We start from the raw sequence: 23296 nt of genomic DNA on the forward strand, positions 1-23296 counted from the left end.
CAGGGTTGCAGATTACTTGCTGCTGTTTTCCAAAAGCATTTACTATTACAGTTTCTCCTGTAAACTGAATTAACCTGCCTGCAACACTTTCAGGAAAGCTTCAGAAATACCAAGCACCAGAAATATACAGTGGGACACAGGATTTCAATTTCAAAATGTAGAAAAGGCAGCAAACATAGGCCCCAAAGGCCTCAGCTAAAACAGGGCCTGACAGCCCTCCCTTCTCAGTCCCTGCTCAGCCTGTGGCAGAATGCATCCTTGGGGAACAGCAAGTAAAACAAACAAAAAACCCCAATAAAAAACAAAGAAAAAAGATGACAAAACCCCCAAACAAATAACAAACAAAAAAAACCCCAAACAAACAAAAAACACTAACCAAAAAAAACATCGGAAGGCTTACTTAGAGAGCTGTTCTTTCCTGCTGCCAAATAACCAGTCTTAGGAACAGAGCACAGTGGTGAAGCTAAGTTTGAGGGCTTTTGGACCCACATTTGATACAGCTGGAGGACCACTTGGCTGAGCCATATAGGGCAGGATAGCTCCAGGGAGAATTAGTAGCAGAAGGAGGGGACAATGGAGTATTTCATCTTGATATTACCATGATTTTTAACAGCCACTTCTACCAAATCAAACTGAATTTCCTCTGATACAGTGTTACTGGAAGAATGGCTCTCTGAGACATTTGGGTTCTTCAAAAACACTGAAACAAAATGAAATTATCTGCATCTTTCCATAGCACCTAAATTTTCTCTGCATTTTCAAAGCTGCATTTTTACTTGTGTTACAATCTAGACTCCAGATGCCCCTGGTCTGTTGACTCATTTTAAGTCACATAGGTTCTACGTAATTGCCTTCATCTAAGCACCTTCAGAGATGTAAATAGACTTTTGAATCTTTGTTAGCTAATGATCCCCACTGTTTTTTTAAAGTAAAAATACACATATCCTCTGTGGAAAAATGTAAACAAATTCATGTTCACATCAATTATTCCAATCCTTCAAGAAATGTTGTCTAAATACTCTCCAACGAATTTCCCTGCTCCTGGCATGCATATGAATCTCCTATTAATGTCAGTGAGAATAATGTCTGTATATTGCAAGGAGAATAGATATATAAATAATTAATTAGACCCTACAAATAAGTATGTCAACATTAGTGGAAAGGTCAATTTAAAAATATTTTTAGAAGGAAACTGTTTCAGAAAAAGCAATCAATGGAACTACTTTGTGACTTGACCTAATTCATTAATATTTGAAAACAAGTAAGACTGGTTTGCCCCAGGGGCTGGTAACAGGATACAAGCCTTTCACCTCTAGGTCAGCAGTTCAAAGGCAGCTTTGGTCAGTACTGACTGAAAGTCATTACTATCTATCTGAACACTCAAGAGTATGTTAAAGAAGTTGGTGGTCTCTCTTTATTTCCTAATAGCTAAGGCCCTGATTCTGCAAAGCTCTTAAGCATGCACTTAATGAGAAGCAGGTGTTTAAATCCTTTTGGATTTGAACATCTGATTACAGTTAAGCACCTTCTTAGCCTCACCAGCATGGGCAACCTGGAGCATGCACTTTGGAATCTTTGCTAAATGGTAGCCTCAGTGTGCTGGCATATCAGTTGTTTGTGCACGCAGACAGAGGGAATAAGTAAGCAAGCTCATTTCCTCATCCCTCAAATAATATTACCCACATACTGGAACTGTGTACATTGTTGTGTATTACCATAACCAGATGTAGAAGAGTTTCCCTTTTCATTTACCAAAATTAATAAGATGAGGTGGGGAAAAAATGTTTGAACTGCCATTACATATCAGAATATAAGGATGCAGGACTGTGTTGAATTTCTTGCTTACCAGCCCAGCAGCTTTCACAAGTGTAGAATGTTCTTTAAAAAGGAATGGAACAGAAACATGGCATTTGTATAGCCTTCCTGGTGCTTAGTTATGCATCTGCTGTGCTAAAACCTCTGTGCATGTGAATCTAGTCTGGAAAAATGGAAGTGTCATAGCCCAACCGCATTCAATATTTCTTATATGGTAAGGCATTTCAAGAAGGGAAAAAACAATAAATCTGGGAATTTATTGTTTCGAGTTCTTATTTGTACTTCAGAATCATTAGGACAAGTATATGGGTAGAAGTTTCGAAATGCTGCTGTTGAAGCCAACATCTCTCCTGCTATATTAAATACTTTCTAAAATTACCAGTGGATCAGTTTTTGTTTTGCTTCTTTTGAAGACAATTTTATTCTGGAACTTTTCCATGGTGCTGCTGCTGCTTATTGTCTTGCCTTATCGAGGTCAGCTGCTGTGATATTAGCACTAATGTTTCAAATCACACCAGGCTGAGAAAACCACCATTTTAATACCACGGCTGTGATGTTAGTAAGGCAAGTAGAGTTTCATTGGTTACAAGTGCTTTTCCCTGTCCCTAAAGACCTCTGCAGTAATGTTAGCTGCACAATCCAGTAAGTCCTCTCACATAAAAGTGAAAGTCCTAGCTTTGCTGCACTTCAGCTGAAATCAGTGCAGCAAATCATATCATGGAACTGAAATCTACTGCATCGCTTGGTAAATCTCTGGCAGGTTTTCACTTGAATAACAAAGAGCTAGCCAGCAATCAAATTGGTTCATAATGAAATGATCACACCCACTTGCCTGTAGCTTAAGCAAGAGTTTTGCAAGTATCTAATGTCAGATGATTTCTATCTCACAGAACTTTGGGCAATGTTTTGATAAACATCCTTTACTAAAATGAATTTAAACACTGACCTTTATTACATTTATCTACTGCTAGTGGAAAATCAACCTAAAAAGTCATCATTAATCAAAAGTTTGGCATGGCAGATGTCCTCAGCCTACAGGAATTCGCAGAACACACTTCCTATAGTGTGAGTGCTCACTCTTCTTCTGGAACAATTAAAAATAGTTATTCCAGAAACTCTTTCTCACTCATTAACAGAATGCTCCATTTAGACCTCAGTATCGTGACTTTTTATTGCTTTGTTAAGGCTCTTCAACAGAAGCCTTGAGCTCGTGTGTCAAAATGCATGCACAGAATTCACCTATTTTTTTCTTTAATCATAATGTACCAATAGTTTTGATCATGATGACTATAGTATTACACAAACATGGTAATTTCCAACAGAATAATTTCAAAACAAGCTGAATTGGCTGGTTTATTTTTGTGTGTGTGTGTGTTTGTTTTTATTCTCTCAAGTTCATAAATTGTTGTTTTGTTTTGGTTTTTTTTTCAGCCTATGCTAACCACTGATCTTCATGAAAGACTAACACAGCATTTAAGTAGAATGCAAAGAGGTGTCTGCCATCCTGGCTAAACTGGGAACAGATCATTCTTCAGCTGAGTGTTTCAACAGCTTTCCTTACATTTTGCACAGTTCTGTGATGTTTACTATGAGAGCTTCATTACTTTGTGAAAAGAGTTCATGTTTATCTGGGGTAATATTACTGTGCTCTGTGGCCAGAGCTCCTTTATTCTGGGAACTATTGCTTTTTTTATTAGTCATAGTAGCCACAGGAAATTATAAGTACCACCAAGATGATAAGTACCACCACACTGATGATAAATAAAGGTTTGAAACTAACTTTCCTTCCCACGTTTATGAAAGAGCTTTACCTGCTATGACAGTTACCACTAGGAGAACCAGCTTCATTCTACTCCTCTAGGGTATGTTTGACTGGTGAAAACAAAGAGGAGGTCCTGGTTCATTATTTAAAACATTGTGAGTATAATTTAAAATAGAAAAAAAAAAGAACAACAATAGGCACTCAATAAAGGAAACATCTGCTTTTCATTTTCCTGTAATGTTTAAATGAAGAAAAAAAAATGTAATTGAGGACAAAAGTTTAAATTCAAGTTAGAAATTGAAGCCATGTTGCACTGACTCAGCTTGACAAGCAGGGTAAATCCATGTTTGATTCAGTTTAATTTTTGATGATTCTTAAATTTAAGATCTTGAATAAAGTATATGCTATTACCTGTGACAGACCCACAATAGAATTTCTAATGTCTCACTACAAACGTATGGCATAGAGATGTTTTCATTACTTCTATAATAGCACTGTCCCTTGGACTAGACAAGGGACCTTAATGAACAAGTTCTTCCACTTGAAGGTCTATGCAGCACAGTGTAGCATTGCAAAAGACACTCAAGCAGATTGGGAAAGGTGCAGGCAAAGTTTTTGGCACAATGTTAGGCCTACCCAGCCATGCTGAGAAATAGTATTCACTAGTTCTATTCACTAACACAGACAAGCAGCTTCTGGCCTGTAAGCAGGATCCCACAAAGGAGTTTAGTTTATCTGCAGAACTATATATTGCTCCAAGTAGACATCCTTCAGTAGGATTCAAGATTGATCCTTGCCTCAGGGAACTCCTCCATCCTTAAACATCATTGTTGAACAATGCCAAAATGCTTCTGAGATCTGAGATTTTAAAATGGAAATTATATTGATAAAGCCAAAGATGAAAATTCATTCAAGCACACACACACACAGGAGCTAAGAGCCTGAAGAATGAAGAAGCCACACTTCCTGTCTTCCAAGCCAGTATATGGTCCATAGGTGCAGCTGAGCTCTTCTGGTATTCCCTTCAAATTACATCCAACCCCTGTCTCAAAAGCTGGTCACTGGGCTGAAGGCAGAGGGAAGTTCATATGCAGGAACTTTCTTAGCTTGTGGAGCAACACTGGGGCTCCTCTATAGCTGGTCACAGCACTTTAGAAACTGCAGCAGTGACACCACATGAATTAACGTGCCAGTTGGACCACCTAACTGCAGTAGTTAAGTGGTCCTGCAGTCCCCATAACATTGGACTTTGTAGCATGGCATGGGCAGATGGGAAGGTGACTGAAGCTCTGCAGAGTCTGATGATGATGCCACTTCCTCAGCAAGGGAGCAGAAAAGGGAGACAGAAGTATGACATCATGGATTAGTGCAAACCCCAAGAAGCCTTTTGCAAAACACAACTTGCTAGACAATTCTCAGCGGTTGAACGACACAGTGAGAAAGTTATACTTTCATAAGTTAATCCTTTGCTGTGAAGCAATCTCATGTTCTCCGCATTTTTCTTTCTTCTAAGTGGGGATGGGAAGAGAAAAACTACTTATAAGTCAGAGAAGTGCATTTTTAATGTTTAAGAGGGGACACTCCAAACTGGCTGATTTCTATCTAAAAAAATGTATCTCCATCAATAGTTCTTATCCTTCATCCTCTCAAAATTTGGACCATTTTCAAACTTAAAATCAAATGTACAAAAGATTTAAATGTTTGCAGTTTTGACTTTGATTAAGAATATCTTGCATGACATTATCTGGGAATAACCCAGTGTTTTGGTTTGACCTATTCTGGAATGACCTTCTTGGAGCACATCTGTTCCTAACAGCTGAAACTTGTATCCATCTGGAGGAAGAGGAATCAGAATCATCCCCCTTCATCAAGTTGGATATGGAGGTTTTAATTTCCTCCTTCAGCTCTTTCATGCAATTCTCTATCTTCTCCAGACAGAGTTTCAATGGCTGAAACCAAAGAAGTACGTGCAAGACTATCCTCCAATTGCCTCATTTGGTCAGTGAAATGGCCAACAGTAGGAGGCACTCCACCATAATTTCTTGCCACAATTCTGCTTGCCAGAATAGTAGCATAATTAGGAGGAGCAAGCTTAATGAGCTTTTTGGCAAGGCCTGTTCCAACAGGAATTTCATCAGGATTCAGAGTCTTATGATCTCCATATATTATTTCTCTCACAGCAAATTCTCTCAGACGCTTGATTCCCTCATCTATTGTGGTCCAAGGCTTAGGGTTCCATGGTAAATCATCACTGCTGGGGTACCTCAGCGAGACTGCCAGTAGGAGGCGTGCCCACAGAGAAGCTTTACCAATGCACTTGCCTAGGTGCCTGTCTATGCCTGTATCCTTTGAGAGCATCCCCAACTGAGAGGCCAACTTGTCACCTACCACCAATGCTGGGGCTCCCATATCAAAACACCTGGCTAGCCAAGACAGGACTGGCTCATTATCTCCTCTGATGTAATCCTTCCTCACATGTCTAATTTCCTGTCTGGGTGCATTAGCTGACTGTATGTCATCCTCATCATCATCATCATCATCATCCTGAGGTCGCTGTCCCCATAATCCTATTGTAATCCTCCGCTGAATTTCCTTGAGTTCAGAGGCACTACCAGCAGTTGCTAATTTAGCAGGGTCTACATCTCCATCATCCATGTGGGGTCTCAAGAGGTCTGCCAGAGTTTTAAGGCTAACCTTCTCTTCCTCACCAGAAGGATCTTTCTTGACAGAGGGACCCTGAGTAGAAGGACCCTCATGTCCATCTGCACCATCTCCTGCAGCATCTGCATCGCCTCCTGCAGCTCCTTTGCGCTTTCTGCTGATAGTGGCAACCAAATTCACTGGATTGGCTTTCACATTCACAGTAGAGTTGGAAGGAGTAGAGGAATTTTGTGCAGGGTTAGCAGGAGCAGAGGGAGTCTGTGCAGGGTAGGCAGGAGGTGTGCTTTGAGATCCTGCAGCCACTGCTGCGTCCGTCAGGGCAGCAGAGGGAGGAGGAGGAGACTGTGCCTCGTTAATGGCGTCTGCCTGCACAGCTATGTCTGTCTGCGCAGCCATTTCTCTCTGTGTAACTATGTCTGCCTGGACAACCATTTCTCTCTGTGTAACCATGTCTGTCTGCACAACCATTTCTCTCTGTAACTATGTCTGTCTGCACAACCATTTCTCTCTGTGTAACTATGTCTGTCTGCGCACCCATTTCTCTCTGTGTAACTATGTCTGCCTGCACAACCATTTCTCTCTGTGCAGCTGTGTCTGTTTGTGTACCCCTGTCTGCCCGTGTATCCCTCTCTGCCTGTGTAATCGAGTCTGTCTGTGTCGCCGAGTCTGTCTGTGTAACTATGTCTGCCTGTGTACCCGAGTCTGTTATCTCAGATTCTGGCAAAGGTCCCGCAGCTACTGCTGCTGGCTCTGAGTCAAAACTATCGGCAGCTTTCTCACAAACCTGAACTGTGATTTCCTGGTCACCGTAATCAGAATCAGAAACCAATTCCGAACCTCTCTGAGCTTTTCTGTATTTCCTCTTACATCTACGCAGGTTGGAAGAGTGAGTAGCCTTACGTCTTTCTTGACACAGTGCTATCAGCAGCCATATGATTATTCCAAGAAACAACAAAATTAAGGCTAGCACAAGATATCTAGGGTACCACTGGTTCCAAAGACTCTCTGTAGTTATAAGAGGAGTAACAAACTCAAATGTGTCTGCTAGCAGATTCATAGTTGAGTTACCATGTCTTCTAAGCCCAATAAGACCACAACAGAATTCAACAGCATTCAGTAACTTGTTCTTAACCCAAAGAAACGACTTATATGCCACATATCTCACAATCTTGTCTATCATGCAGGAAACAGCCCATCTGTAGACAATCACACTGATAACAGAGGAAATAAAATGACTCAGAATCCAAAACAGCTTCATTTTGCTTCCTAATCTGAGCAGGAATAAATCATACAAGCAATCGAGCCCCGAGTTGGAGCGCCAAAAATAAAAAGTGTGTCGGTGTGAGCTGAAATTCCCCCCCCCACTGACAATAACCAGGCTAGCTCAGTCTGGAAGCAAATGAAGGCTGTATTTACAAGCAGAGAAATGCAATGAATATGTACAAATATACAAAATTCACAACATTTACAAATATATACAATCAACAGAAAAACACAACCATTCTCCCTTTGCTTCCCCCCAAGGGGACCCTCCCAAAGGGGCCTCCCTCTCCCAGGAGCTTCCCCCTCAGACCCCCCTGGACAGAGAAGCAGAGTTAGTTAACCAGAAAGCTGTTAACTTAGCTGCCAAGGTCAGTACGTGTTATCTTCAGCCAGAAGAGAAAAAGAAACAGCATCCAGACAGCCCAGCAACTGCCCCCACTGCAGAACGCAGAATGTGCAGAGTGCCCACTTTGTTTTGGGTAGTAGTTCTTAAACATTTCTATCTATCCAATGGAAGTGTTTAGAACAATCGTTATTTTGCTTTCTTACACCCAATAGTGACATATTTACAATCTTTCACTTTTCTCTGTTTTGAACTTTGCAAGGAAAAAATTAAAAAGAGAGTTTCAAACCATCACACCCAGATATTGAACAATATTGAAGACAATAGCTGTGTGTTCTCTCACCTTGCTTGTTTCCTTTGGCTTCCTCCAGAAGTCTCCAGACCCAAAATTCTTATGGCAGATATTTTCAGCAGAGTTTCTGTGACTTGCTTAGAGGGAGCCTCTTCTTGTGAGGAAGTCTTTTTAGGATTTATGTAAGGCTGTCCGGCATACAGGGACTCTATCCAAGATGTTAAAAAAAAATCCACCAATGTTGCAAGGACATTTATTCTCTGATAAGAACCCATTTTGTTAAGCAGAAGTTCACTTATGGATGAGATACCTTATACGCAAGTGTTTATTTGAATGCTTAAACACTTTAGCTAATAGCTAACAATATTTTACAAACAGGCACTTGTAACCTAAGCTGACAAGTAGGGCTTGGAAATAAATTTCTTTAATCTGTTTCTGCTAGTCTTACAAGTCATATCTGCAAACGACATGGGAGAAACATTTACTGCCATTTGGCAAGAAAGTGACTCAGGACTGAGACTGTCGTGCTTGAGCTGAGAGGAGCTGAGAGGTGCTTTATTTTGGTTTCTTTTTGGGGCTTACTGGGTTGGGAGGACCCTGTCAGACAGTGAGGACTGGCAGGGTTGTCTTCTCACATACCTGTTTGGGAGGTGATGTCAGCCACGGGAAGTTTAAACACAGGGAGAACAAATAGCTGACTGCTATTTGGCAAGAGAACTAGCTATCTGACTGGATTGCAGCAAGCGGCATGTGCTGGGTCAGGTGATAGAGTGCAGAAGCCTCTGTGACAGCCCAGGTAAAACATACTCAGTAGTCAGGTGGAATATATGTATTAAAACAAACAAACAAAAAAACAAAACCAAAAAGTCTTCCAACAACCCCAAACTTAATTTCATTTGCTTGAAAAGATCCAGCCATGGTTACAACTCAGCCAAAGGACGCTAGAAAAACAATGGGTACCCAGACAGAGCCTGCACACAAGCATGCAGGTGTCCAGGCTCCTAGCTGCAGAGAGCGCTGGAGCCTGGCACTTGAAATGGAGGATGATGGAGACCAGGTGAATTATCTGCTTAACTTGGTGGCCGAGCTAAAGGAAGAAGTGGTAAGACTCCAGACTATAAGGGAATGTGAAAGGAAGTTAGACATGTGGAAGCAGGCTTTACAGACCTCCCTAGTCGAGGGAGGCAATCCAGTAAGCAGGGGAGAATATGGGTACAGGTCCCTCTTAGGAGAGGCATGGGGAATCCATTCTGGCCCTCTTTGCCTCCTCCATTGCCCTTACATAGCAAGTAGGAGGCACTGCAATTTGAGGGCAATGTGAATGAGAAGGCAGAAGTGGTACCATCTGAGGGGATGCCTAAAGCAAATCAGTCCCCACCTTGCATCAAGACTAGTACCATAAAGAAAATAAGGAGGGTAATTGTTATTGGTGACTTTCCTGGGGGGAACAGAGGGACCTATATGTCGTCTTGACCCAAACCCCAGGAAGTCTGCTGCCTACCTGAGGCCTGGGTATGGGATAACTCGAGAAGACTACCGAAGTTAATCCACCTTCTGACTATTACCCATTGTTGGTAACCCAAGCTGGCATTGAGGAGCTTGATAAGAAGGGCATGAGGACAATCAAAAAAGAATTCAAGGCTCTCAGTCAATTTTTTGATGGGGCAAGTGGTGTTCTGCTCAGTTCCCTCAGTGGCAGGGGTGTGTACTGAAAGGAACAGGAGAACCCACGTTATCAACAAATGGCTCAAGGGCTGTGGCCAGCAGTGGAATTTTGGGTTCTTCAATCAAGGGGCAATTTTCACTGCACCTGATCTGCTGGACCTAGATGGACTGAATCTATCTAGAAAGGGCAAAAGGACTCTGGCACAAGAGTTGGCAGGGCTCATTGAGAGGGCTTTAACCTAGTTTGAAGGGGGAGGAGGATGGAACCAGTCTCTCCAGAGACGAGACAGAGGGGATTAAACCAGAGTCAGTGGTGAAATCAGCAGCCCAGCTGAGGTACATGTATATCAATGCACGCAGTATGGGTAACAAACAAGAGGAAATGGAAGCCTTGGTACACCAGGAAAACTATGATGTAGTTGCCATTACAGAAATGTGGTGGGACGATTCACATGACTGGAGCACTGAACTGGATGTTTATAAGTTCTTTAGGTGAGACAGGTGAGGGAGAACTTGAGGTTAAGGATGAAAGAATTGAGTGCCTATGGGTTAAAATCAGAGGAAAGTCTAGCAAAACTGACATCCTGGTTGGAGTCTGTTGTAGATTACTCATCCTGTCAACCTGACTTCAATGCCAGGCAAGATTATGGAGCAGATTATCTAGAAGGCAATCATGGCATACCTGCAGGATGGCCAAGAGATCAGGCCTAGCCAGCATGGATTTAGGAGGGGCTTGTCCTGCCTGACCAACCTAATCTCCTTTTATGACCAGGTGACCTGCCTGGTGGATGTGGGGCAGGCTGTGGATGTAGTCTATCTGGACTTCAGCAAGGCCTTTGACACCATCCCCTATAGCAAACTCCTGGCTAAGCTGTCAGCCCATGGCTTGCACAAGTGCACTCTGCACTGGGTTAAGAACTGGCTGGATGGCCGAGCCCAGAGAGTGGTGGTGAATGGTCCCACATGCAGCTGGCAGCCAGTCACTAGTGGTGTCCCCCAGGGATCAATGTTGGGCCCAGTCCTGTTTAATATCTTTATTGATGATCTGGATGAGGAGATAGAGTCCACCATTAGTAAGTTTGCAGATGACACCAAGCTGGGGGCAGGTGTCAATCTGTTGGAGGGTAGAAGGGCTCTGCAGAGGGACCTTGACAGGCTGGACAGATGGGCAGAGTCCAACATGATGAATTTAACTAGTCCAAGGGCTAGGTTCTGCACTTTGACCACAACAACCCCATGCAGTGCTACAGGCTGGGGTCTGGGTGGCTGGAGAGCAGACAGGCAGAAAGGGACCCTAGGGGTACTGATTGACAGCTGGCTGAACATAAGCCAGCAGTGTGCCCAGGTGGCCAAGAAGGCCAATGACATCCCAGCCTGCATCAGAAACAGCATGGCTAGCAGGAGCAGGGAACTCATTCTTCCCCTCCACTCAACACTGGTTAGACCACACCTTGAGTACTGTGTCCAGTTCTGGGCTCCTCAATTTAAGAAGGACATTGAGATACTTGAATGTGCCCAGAGAAGGGCAATGAGGCTGGTGAGAGGTCTCGAGCACAAGCTCTATGAGGAGAGGTTGAGGGGCCTGGGATTGTTTAACCTGAAGAAGAGGAGGCTCAGGGGAGTCCTTCTTGTTCTCTACAACTACCTGAAAGGAGGATGTAGACAGGTGGGGGTTGGTCTCTTCCCCCAGGCAACCAGTGGCGGAACAAGAGGACATAGTCTTAAGCTGCGCCAGGGGAAGTTTAGGCTCGAGGTGAGGAGAAAGTTCTTCACAGAAAGAGTAATTGGCCATTGGAATGTGCTGCCCAGGGAGGTGGTGGAGTCACTGTCCTTGGAGGTGTTCAAAAAAAGATTGGATGTGGCACTTGAAGCCATGGTTTAGTTGTCATGAGGTGTTAGCTATTAGATAATAGGTTGGACTTGATGACCTCTGAGGTCTTTTCCAACCTGGTTGATTCTGTGATTCTGTGATTTCTAAAGGTTTTATTTTAATGCTCTTGCCTTCCTCCTGCCTGTTTGCTGAGGTTGAGGAGAGGAGTATTTATTAATTACCCTCACAACAATAATTAATAAATGATATGGCAAACAGGTATTAATAATAATAATAACCCTTTATTAATACGAAATATGACAAAACTCGTTAAAGGATTGTTGTACGGTCAGAAGATATATTTACAAAGGGAATTATACAGTCTCAGGGAAAATACAAACTAATCTATGCAAATTAGGAGGGAATAACTTGGAAAAAGAAGGTCCCCGAGAGCAGGTAGTGCTCAGTTACAGCGGGGGGGGAGGCTCGATAAGAACCGTTAAACACAGAGGGCAGTGAATTAGTTACTCACAGCTAGTTTTGCCCACATAGGGATGCTGCTGCTGCTGCATTAGCTTTGGGGCACTCTCATAGGGCGCAGCACACAGATTGCTTGCAGGAAAGGTTTACCATGTGGTCCCAGGTTGGTCTGGCTTCAGGTGGATGGCAGACGATGGGCACTTGCTTGGTTCCTGGGTAAACTGAGACATGGCATGATTCTGGTGGCAAGCGGACGCAGGCTCAGCGACTCTGGCTTCTAGGCTCGTGACTTCTCCGGCTTGCACGTGTATGGCTTGTGGTTTTATCCCAGGCTCTGGACCAGACACTCAAGGCAGGGCAGGGCAACTCGAGGTGGCAAGGCTTGAAGCAAGGCAAAGCTTGAGCAAGGCTGAGCAAGGCAAGGCAAGGCCACTTGTATATATACAAAATGCCAGAGGTCAGTTGGTCCAATGGGGCACTGAAGCTAACGTGTAGCTGCCCAATAGAAAAGCGTTCTGCCAGGCTATAATCATAAAAGGCAGAAGCAAGGACCTTGTATCTAGGGGAGCAGTGGTCAGCTTACGTGCTCTCACCCCTGATAAACATCTTGTTTACCAGATAGGCAGGAGTTGTGTCCCCTTTGTTCCTTTTCCTGTGTTGCCCTGTTTTTCTGCAGGAAGGAGGGGAGAGAAAGGGACTCTGTCTAGACATCTTAAGGCCTGTCTGGATTTGTACTGGGCCATGTCATGGCCCTACCATCACACTGTTGGATCACCATTACCAATAAACCTGACTGGATGTATAACTATCAGTACTGAGAGTCAGACAGAAGCCATACATTCCCATAATCTAGATTTTTTTCTTCTATTTGAAGTGTAATGGCAGATAGAATTCTATTAAATAAAATAAATGGCACCCTAAAACAAACAAACAAAAATGTGAAAACACAGCATTAGATTTCATTCTTTAGGTTCATAGAAATCGGCAAAAACTTACTTGAATACTTTAACAAATTCAAAGAATCATACCAGGCTCACTTTGTTAACCACACTATAAGAAATCGCTATACAAGCCAGCTCTAGGACTGGAATCAGCTCAAAGGATATAAGAAGATATGACTACTTGTGATTTTCAATTTGACTTTCAAGATTCAACAGAGACTTGATCCAAAGCCTACTGAAGTAAATGGGAAAAAAATAGTCTTATATCTTAGTTTAGACCTATTCAGTTTGGATACAGTTCAGAAAGGTACTTGTACTTCGCAACTAAACACATTACCTATCTTTAGGAAAAATCAATCAAACAAACAAAACACCAAAAAATAAGTCGGCAGAATAGATCTATATACAGATAAGTCTATGAGTCTGTCTAGCCATTCCAGCATTCCAACACCTTAACAGAGAGACAAATCAATCTTTTGGTCAATTTATTAATGCGGAGCTTTTACAGTGGCAACTAAAATCTGAAAGATCTGAACCTACCTAACCTACCTTTTTTTATTTTCTCCCAGAAATTGCCACAGATAAATGCAAGTCTGCAAACAAGTAATGACTTCTGTGAAATTAGTGAGGTTACATGTAGTGCTGCTCCCTGACTTTTATTAAAGTTGCTATTCTGTGACATTTTTCTTTTATTTGTAAATGAACAAGGAATTTGTCACATTAATGAGATAAAACTCTGTGAAATCATTCATAGCTTACTTGAATATTTCTATTTTAATGGCAAAGTATAACACAAAAATGACTCGCAAACCATAACACAGTATTAATTGCTAATTAGTTTACCATTATGACTGGAATTTCTTCTAGCATTCTAAGTCAGTTTTCACCCATATAAACAGACAAGAATTCTCTATTTCAAAACAACTAATCATGAGTGATTATATTACACCTCCAGCATTTTGACAAAAGCTTTAGTGGCAGCAGATAAAAAGGAATACCAGTCTACTTGTGACTGGTATTAGAGCCAACTTTCCCCTCTTCAAGACCCTACTTATAAATATCCAGTGGACTAGGGCTCTGGAAGGAAGGGGGGCCCAAGAGAGCTGGTTAATATTCAAACATTACCTCCTCCAAGCTCAAGAGAAATGTATTCCCTTGAAATAAAAATCAAGTAAGGCAAGCATGGATAAGCAAGGGACTCTTCGTAAAACTCAAAAACAAAAAGGAGGTTTACAATATGTGGAAAAAAGGACTGGTCAATTGGGAGGATTATAGAGATATAGCCAGAGAATGTAGAGATGCAACAAGGAAGGCCAAGGCCCTCTTGGAACTGAATCTCGCCAGAGGGGTGAAAGAGAACAAGAAGAGTTTTTTCAAATGCATCAATGATAAAAGGAAGAGCAGGCAAAAGGTGGGCCCACTGCTGAATGAGATGGGAGATACAGTAACTGATGATGCAGTGATGGCAGAGTTGCTGAAAGCCTTCTTTGCCTCAGCCTTCATTCCTAAGACCAGCCCTCAGGAACCTCAGACTCTAGAAGCAAGGGAGCAGAACTGGAGAGATGTGGACATTCCACTGGTCAGTCAGGACCGGGTTAGAGATCTCTTATATCATCTCAAGACACACAAATCCATGGGCCCTGGTGGGATGCATCCACAAGTGCTGAGAGAGCTGGCTGATGGCTGGTCAGTGAGGTGGATTGAAAACTGGCTCCACAACAGAGTTCAGAGGGTCGTCACCAGTGGCACTGAGTCAACTTGGAGGCCTGTGGCAAGTGCTGTCGCCCAGGGATCAGTACTGGGTCCAGTTTTGTTCAATATCTTTATCAACAACCTGGATGAGGGGATTGAGAGTACCCTCAGCAAGTTTGCTGATGATAAAAAACTGGAGGGTTTGGCTGACACCCCCTCAGGCTGTGCTGCCATTCAATGTGACCTGGACAGGCTGGAGAGATGGGTGCAGGCAAACCTCATGAAGTTCAGTAAGGACAAGTGCAAGGTCCTACATCTGCAGAGGAATAACAACATGCACCAGTACAGGTTAGGGGCTGCTCTTCTGGAAAGCAGCTCCTCAGAGAAAGACCTTGGAGTGCAGGTGGATAGCAAGTTCGCCATGGAACAACAATGTGCCCTTGTGACCATAAGAGCCAATGGGATCCTGGGATGCATCAAGAAAAGTATGTCCAGCAGATCGAGGGAAGTCCTTCTACCTCTCTACTCCGCCCTGGTGAGACCACACCTGGAATACTGTGTCCAGTTTTGGGCTCCCCAGTTCAAGAGAGACAGAGAACTGCTGGAGAGATTCCAACAGAGAGCCATGAGGATGATTAGGGGACTTGAGCATCTCCCCATGAAGAGAGACTGAGATTCCTGGGGCTGCTTATTCTTGAGAAGACTGAAAGGGGAATCTCATCAATGTGTATGAATATCTGAGGGGTGGGTGTCAAGTGGAGGGGGTGATGTGATTTATGATCAAATTTATAAGCCAGAAATATTTTGAATTATGAATATGATTTATTAGATATCAAAAATTGTCTTTCCATGCTAATTTGATTCAGGTTCGTTTGCCTGGTCAATGATAGGTTGATTACACACAACAGGACGTTAATGAACAGTGGAAGAACAGTCTAGAAAAGTCTGAAACTTGGAGTACAAAGGAACAAACTGGAAACTGTTATAATGCGAAAACAAGCAGCTATGTTGCCTTGGGAGGCAGGACAGACCCTCCCTGGCCTCAATGTGGAGTTAAGCTACAGGGAAACAGTCTGTGAACTTTAGAAATAACCAAGTAAATTAGCTTTAGTTACTCACGAACCGCTGAGCTTCTAGTCACCAAAACTTTGCCAAATGAAGAGATACACAAAGCTGCAAACTTGTAGTCCAAAGGACAAGGATAATCCAAAAACAAAATCCCAAATAGGAGGAAGTGAGGGAGAGCATGCTGCTGTGGTGTGGCTCTGATATATAAAGACAATAGCAGATAACTACCCTAAGGGCAGGCACAAAGTGGGTGCTTGTTGCTGTCTTGAATCCAGTTAACGAAGAGGGGGTAGGCTTTCAAGTCATCCCATATAAATTCCCCTTTTGAAAACTGAACGGCCCAATGGCAGATTACCTTTTCAAATATTGCAAATCAGTTCAAAGAGCTGTATGGCAGGCAAACTGTACACACCTTCTCGACTAGCCTCTAACATGTGCAGTTGTCTTTGTGAAATGTGAGGCACAGGGTCCAGCTTCCACCCCACCCAGGCAGCCTAAATGGAACCTGCCTATTGGCTCCTTGACCTCTAACCTGGACTGCTGCAACAGGGAGGGAAAAAGAAAGGGCAGTGGCCAAACAGTTTAGCTGGCTCAGTAATGCCACTTCCAGGACAGGGGGCCAGGCTCGTTTTGGTGGTTCACAGTGATAAGACAAGGAACAACAGGTTCAAATTGAACTTAGAGGATTTCACCTCAATGTGAGGAGAAATTTCTTTACAGTGAGGGTGATGGAGCACTAGAACTGGCTGGCTGGGGGGTTGTGGAGTCCCCTTCTCTGGAGACTTTCAAAACCCATCTGAATGCATTCCTGTGCAGACTAACATAAGTCATCCTGCTTTGGCAGGGGGGGTTGGACCCAATGATCTCTTGAGGTCCTTTCCAGCCTCTGGTATGCTGTGATACATGCCACCATCTTCCAGGATCCATGACTGAAGCCAAGGACAAGAAATTTCTTTCTACTTGGGAACTGCCTGGATGAGATAAAAGTCATAGAATCAGCCAGTTTGGAAGAGAACTCCAAGATCATCCAGTCCAACTGATCACCCAGCCCTATCCAATCAACTAGACCACAGAACTATGTGTGCCTCATCCAGTCTCCCCTTGAACATCTCCAGGGACGGCGACTCCACCACCTCCCTGGGTAGCCCATTCCAATGGTCAATCACTCTGTCTGTGAATAACTTCCTCCTAATATCCAGCCTAAACCTCCCCTGGCACAACTTGGGACTGTGTCCCCTCATTCTGCTGTTGGTTGCCTGGGAGAAGAGACCAACCCCCACCTGGCTACAACCTCCCTTCAGGTAGCTGTAGACAGCAATGAGGTCACCCTTGAGCCTCCTCCTCTTCTCCAGGCTAGTCAGTAGTGTTACATGGTGTTGTGCCCATATTGTTGCTAAAGGCACTCCTGAGTCCAGCAAGTTGTGGCTATTTTCAAAGGCTTTGTTCCTCTGTCCTCTGAGGACTGAATGACTCATTTGAGAGTTTATTTCTATGAGTTTGTCTGTTTTACACAAACCAAACTCAGCTCTGTCTCTAACTGTAGTGCACAGGGGTCTTTCTTACATCATTACACGTTTCACAAGGCAACCTGGGCTTTATATAAGAATCATAGAAAATGTGGTTCAAATTGAGCTCAGGAGACTTTGTAGCCATCAGGTATTCTTACACCATTCCTGACAGGTATTTACATAATGCTGTTTTAAAAGGACCTATCTATTCCCTGCAACCTGCAACCATTCAGTTTTTGCATTAAGGGTTCCCTCTCCCCCATAAAATACCTGCCTTACTTACTTCTTGCTGCACAGACTTGAATTAATAACTACAAACATGGAAAACAGACTATTCCTCTTATTTTTGTGGCCCATTTTAAGGCTAGCCATGTCTTCTCTGGATAGCTCAACACAGCATGAAGCACTGTAAATTTTCTTTATTTCTTTATCTAAGGATAAAGATAACTGAGTTTGGAGATACTGTTTCAGTAAGCTCCTTCTCTGGTTTTCAGAGCAAATGGGATGAAGGTAGGCATGACTTTTGCACTGATTTCTTAAAGACACAATCATGCTACACTAGACTTTATGTCCACTCATTCCATCCCATTAGCAACTTCTGATCCTACAGGTCAATGTCAGCATGATTTGCCAGGAACAACCTGATATAGTTGAGGATGTCCCTGTTCACTGCAGGGGGTGTTGTACTAGATGACCTTTAGAAGTCTCTTCCAACCAAGGTGATTCTATGAAAGAATGGGCTCCTGCAAGATTGAGAAGAAAAAAAAAAGGTAACCAGAAACAGAGACCAATAGAGACAGAATAAGGGGATAACAGATCAGATGTTCAGAATCCTTCCAGGAGGCAGACTTATACAGGGTCTGTTTCACACTGTAAGTTTCAGCTGAGGCCTGTTCCCTCTTAGAGCAGGACTAGCCTAGGGCACATGCTGGGCTTCCTGGTTCCATAACTCCTGAATCCATTTTCAGTAACCTGGAAAATTAGCTTGCCATATGAAATTATCCATGAATTCAGTTATGTGTTTCTGTGAAGCTCCTTTCATCACAAGATCTGAAAGCATGCGACAAAGAAGGCCTTGAGTGTTATGTCCGCTTCAGGAATTGAAGAACAGAGAGGGTGCACACCTTGCTTGAGGTCAGTAGATCAGTGGTAAACCCAGGAGTCCCTCAAGCAGCTCAAGTACTAGTCCATGCTGCTTCAGGAGCATCTCAAATAGAATCAGGTAACTTTTATTTTTCTGTCCTGCTTTCCAGTACAGGCTTGACAGTCAATTGAAGTAGTGGTCTAATCTAGTTTTATTTTTACCTAACAGACATGAACCACCAAAAAAAGAGGCTGGTTTTGCAGGAAGTAGCACATCCTCAGATTTGTAAAGGTATGTTCATGTAAGCATCCAAATATTAACGCATTCCAACACACAAGTTGGTTGCTTTTGAAAATTAAGTTACCTGTGTCCTTGACTTAACAAAGGGAGTTGCAGAATCACCTCCAGTCACAGCAGTTCTCATTCAATATGAAAGTAGAAACTTGCTGAATTCTGGGTTGGGTTTACTACAGTTTGGATATCTAGAGAAGTACCATTTACTCCCATTTAAAAATGATGTAGCCTCTGTGCATTCAGAATCTCAACAAATTAATTGCTTACTTCCAAGTACTTTCTAGGATATGATGTAGCCTTCTTTCAGCTATCTGAAATAGCTGTTGCATAATCAATGCTCATCTAAGAAGCAGTTTTGAAAAAATTAACCTAAAAGACTCTCAGACTGAAAAAACATATTTTATGGATGTGATGGTTTTAAGACTGTCTTTTTAATTTTTCTTCACAAAGTTCAAGCAGAGAAAGTGAAAGAATGTAAACAAATCACTATTGGGTGTAAGAAAGCAAAATAATGATTATTCTAAACACTTCCATTAGAGAGAGAGAAATGTTTAAAAATCACTACTCAAAACACGGTTGAGGAGTTGGGCAGTCTGGGTCTCAGCTTGGCTTGCTGGGCTTCTGTCTGTCTGCTGCTTCTTTTCTGGCTGAAGATAACATACTGACCTTGACAAGCTTACAGCCTCTCTGCTTTTTGACTCTGCCTTCTGCAGTGGGTCTGGGGGGGTTCCTTCTGGCTGGTGGGAGGCCCCCTAGGGGAAGCAAAGGGGGCTTGGTTGTGCTTTTCTCTTGATTGCACATATTTGTAAGTAGTGTAAATAGTATTTGTAAATAGTGTATATTTGTACATACTCATTGCATTTCATCATAGATTAGATTTGCTTGTAAATACAGCTTTCATTTGCTTCCAGACTGAGCTAGCCTGGTTATTGTCAGTGTGGGATGAGGATTTCAGCTCTCACACTGTTACAATGGAGGATCCATGCTCATTATATCAGAACCTGTTATATTATTCCAGACAAATCCATTCAGTGCCAGAAGATAAAACCCACAAAATCTTGTTTCTTCTGCAACCAAAAATGATTCATTTGAAATGAAACTTCCAATTACAATTCTATCCCAATAACTAAATAAAGGTACCTAAAAACACTGAATACCAATGATATCTGTAAGGTGTCAGGAAAGAATAAAAATCTAGCTTTTACCATACAGCTGCATTTAAAATTAAAATTATCCAACAGCCTCCCTCATCATCACAAATGATCCTTCTCAAGTCTTCACCTCAATGCAGATTTGAAGAACCTTAAAATGTTTAGGAGACAGGTATTGAAGACAGTTGAGAATAGTACATTGTACTGAGTTTTAAATTTCATTATAGATAATTCTTTCTGACCATACCAAAAATCTCAACTTGTCTGTGCCTTCAGCAACCCAGCTATAAAAATGCTAACGTTAGGATCACTTCTCTGAATCCCAATGAAGTAGTTGGCCCTTCTGTCTAAGGCAGACATTAATCCCTGTGGTTGACAAGCTTTGGTGTCCAAACAGCATCCTGACTCTAAGAGTGATACTGCATCATAGCTATTCTAAATATACATTAGGGTTACAGACTTATCTGCTCTTCCTGGATGTTTTTGTTTTATTTCTTTTTCATTGTAGTTTTGGGCACTGCTTCAGTGAAACACTTTAGCAAATGCCTGATTTTCACCGTGTAATTTATTGAGCCATATTCTACAAAGCAGGGCTTCTGCAACACACAGTCTTTTCCCACCTGAAATCAAAAGAGGATTTAAACATGTGCTTATGCCTTGTGCTGACCTGAAAACCTTGTACTAGAGAGAGAGGCAGAGTTATTGGTTAGCAGTCACCTTCCCATATTTATATAGCATTCCCAATAATGCTATACCACCAAGACTCATACCTGATTTACAAAAGTCTTTTAGTCTCAATGCCCATTCAATTCCTGTGCCCTTTGTACAGGCATCACTAGTACTTCCGAAAAAGACACTCTTTTTAGGAAACTAGACCACAGCTTTAAATCACACAATTTTAAAATAAGAACAAATATACTAGAACAAAAAAAAAGGAGAAAATTGAAGTTTGCTTTTTGTCAGAGGACTCTTTATTGTAATGTGATGCCTCCTTGTGATGGATCTTACCAGACATGGACAACAACAATATTCTGAAAATGAGAGCACACAATAAGTATCTGCTTTAACATGTCATATACAGAAATGCTTTGATTGCAATAAAGACCATACACTGTTAATTAGTTCTGAATTGAAAGTAGTATCCAACACTCTCTTGGGATTAGAGCAAAGTCTGTGTTCTTGCATTTACACTAAGGGTGATTTTAGTGACATTTTTTGTGGATAAAAATTAATTAAGAGAGAAAGAGCCAATGAATCATGAATAGAAACTAAATTATTTAATTAACTCAAGTGATTTTTAGATGTATAATCAGTTTCAGAGCCTAACACTTATTGCTTTCATTGGCTAATTAAAACCCTACTTGGAATGGTAAGGATTATGAATGTGCTTGAATGAAAGAAGAATTTGGGATTTGGATTACTTCTTTGATCACTTAGGGTATGGCATCATGGCTTTGTATGCACATATCTAAATGGGACAGCTCACATGCGTAAGGTTAGTCATATACACTTGTGGTGGCCACAGCCTTCACAAACACATGAGAAAACTTTAGGACTGAAAGCATAAGCTGGTCTGGGAATTGTTACAAATCAATCCATCAGTTAAACACAGTGACAATGTTGCCAAATGCCAAGGATGACAATTTTGCCAAATTTGCAAAATTGTCATCCTAATGTGCCCAAATAAATATACTACACATTTCATTTACAGGCTTGGATACCACTCTGACAACTACCTGATGTCAACAATCAGGACAGTTGCTACCTAAAAGGAGGTGCACAAGCTAGAGAAGCCTTTATGTCAGATCTTTTGCCAGATTTCATGGTGTGAAAAAGTTATACTGAGTTTAAAAATTTGATTGATCCATCGATAACATAAAAATATACTACCTAAACCATGTACATAGCATCCACAGTCTCAAAAAATCCAAGTGCCAGGTGCTGCACTTTGACCACAACAACCCCATGCAGAGCTACAGGCTGGGGTCAGAGTGGCTGGAGAGCAGCCAGGTGGAAAGGGACCTGGGGGTACTGGTTGACAGCTGCCTGAACATGAGCCAGCAGTGTGCCCAGGTGGCCAAGAGAACCAATGGCATCCTGGCCTGCATCAGGCATAGTGTGGCCAGCAGGAGCAGGGAGGTCATTGTACCCCTGTACACAGCACTGGTTAGGCCACACCTTGAGTACTGTGTCCAGTTCTGGGCCCCTCAGTTTAGGAAAGATGTTGAATTGCTGGAGCATGTCCAGAGAAGGGCAATGAGGCTGGGGAGAGGCCTTGAGCACAAGCCCTATGAGGAGAGGCTGAGGGAGCTGGGACTGTTTAGCCTGGAGAAGAGGAGGCTCAGGGGTGACCTCATTGCTGTCTACAACTACCTGAAGGGAGGTTGTAGCCAAGAGGGGTTTGGTCTCTTCTCCCAGCACCAAAACAAGAAGACACAGTCTCAAGCTGCACCAGGGGAGGTTTAGGCTGGAGGTGAGGAGAAGGTTCTTCACAGAGAGAGTGGTTGGCCATTGGAATGGGCTGCCCAGGGAGGTGGTGGAGTCACCATCCCTGGAGGTGTTCAAGAGGGGATTGGACATGGCACTTGGTGCCATGGTTTAGATAGTCATGAGGTTTAGGGTGACAGGTTGGACTCGATGATCTTTGAGGTCTCTTCCAACCTTCTTGGTTCTATGATTCTATGAAAACATCCACAAAAGTGTGCCTACTTTCTGGTATAGTAACTGTCCATTTTCCACATACTCAGGTAAGGAAGACCTTTTTTAAAAATACAAACATGATTTTACTTTTGAAATCTATGAGTACGTAGCCAGTTACATCTTAAACTTCCATGTAAGCTCCCTTCCAGATTTTTCAGATGTCAGAAAGATCATCACAGAATGGAATGAATTCAATAGAAGAGTTTCAAACTCTCCTATGTTCATGCTGTCTAGATGTCACTAGCCTGTATACACACACACCTCTAAATTAATGAGTGACTCTGTATTAAGACAGCTTAATCTTCCTTCCTAGCAATAGGTGAACCAGTCTTATTTAGCAGTCCTTACTGTCTCAGTTCTTTATACTCAGTTGGAACAGATACATCTATAAGCCATATCCTCACAATGAATACAAAATAATGAAAAGTAGGATAGCTCCTTAAGTCCAGCTTGTGCATCCCTAGATTTCTGTATGCCACAAATGGACAACCAAACCAAACCCAAACCAAACAACCAATAAAAAAAAAAAAACTAAACAAAAAATTGTAAGGCTTTTTAATTGCCAATTCAGTGTGACAGTACAAGAAAGATAAATTTTGTGGTTACCACATATATTTAGCAATAAAATATTCGAGTTCTTATTTGCCCTGGACTCAACTACATTACAGATCATGCTGCACATTCACAAAATGGATCAGAGTGCTTTAAATAGTCATGATACAAAATACGGGCTAAATAATGATTCTTATTCTGTAGTCACATGCATA

The sequence above is a fragment of the Indicator indicator genome, chromosome 2 (genome assembly GCF_027791375.1).
Source record: "Indicator indicator isolate 239-I01 chromosome 2, UM_Iind_1.1, whole genome shotgun sequence".
NCBI lineage: Eukaryota > Metazoa > Chordata > Aves > Piciformes > Indicatoridae > Indicator > Indicator indicator.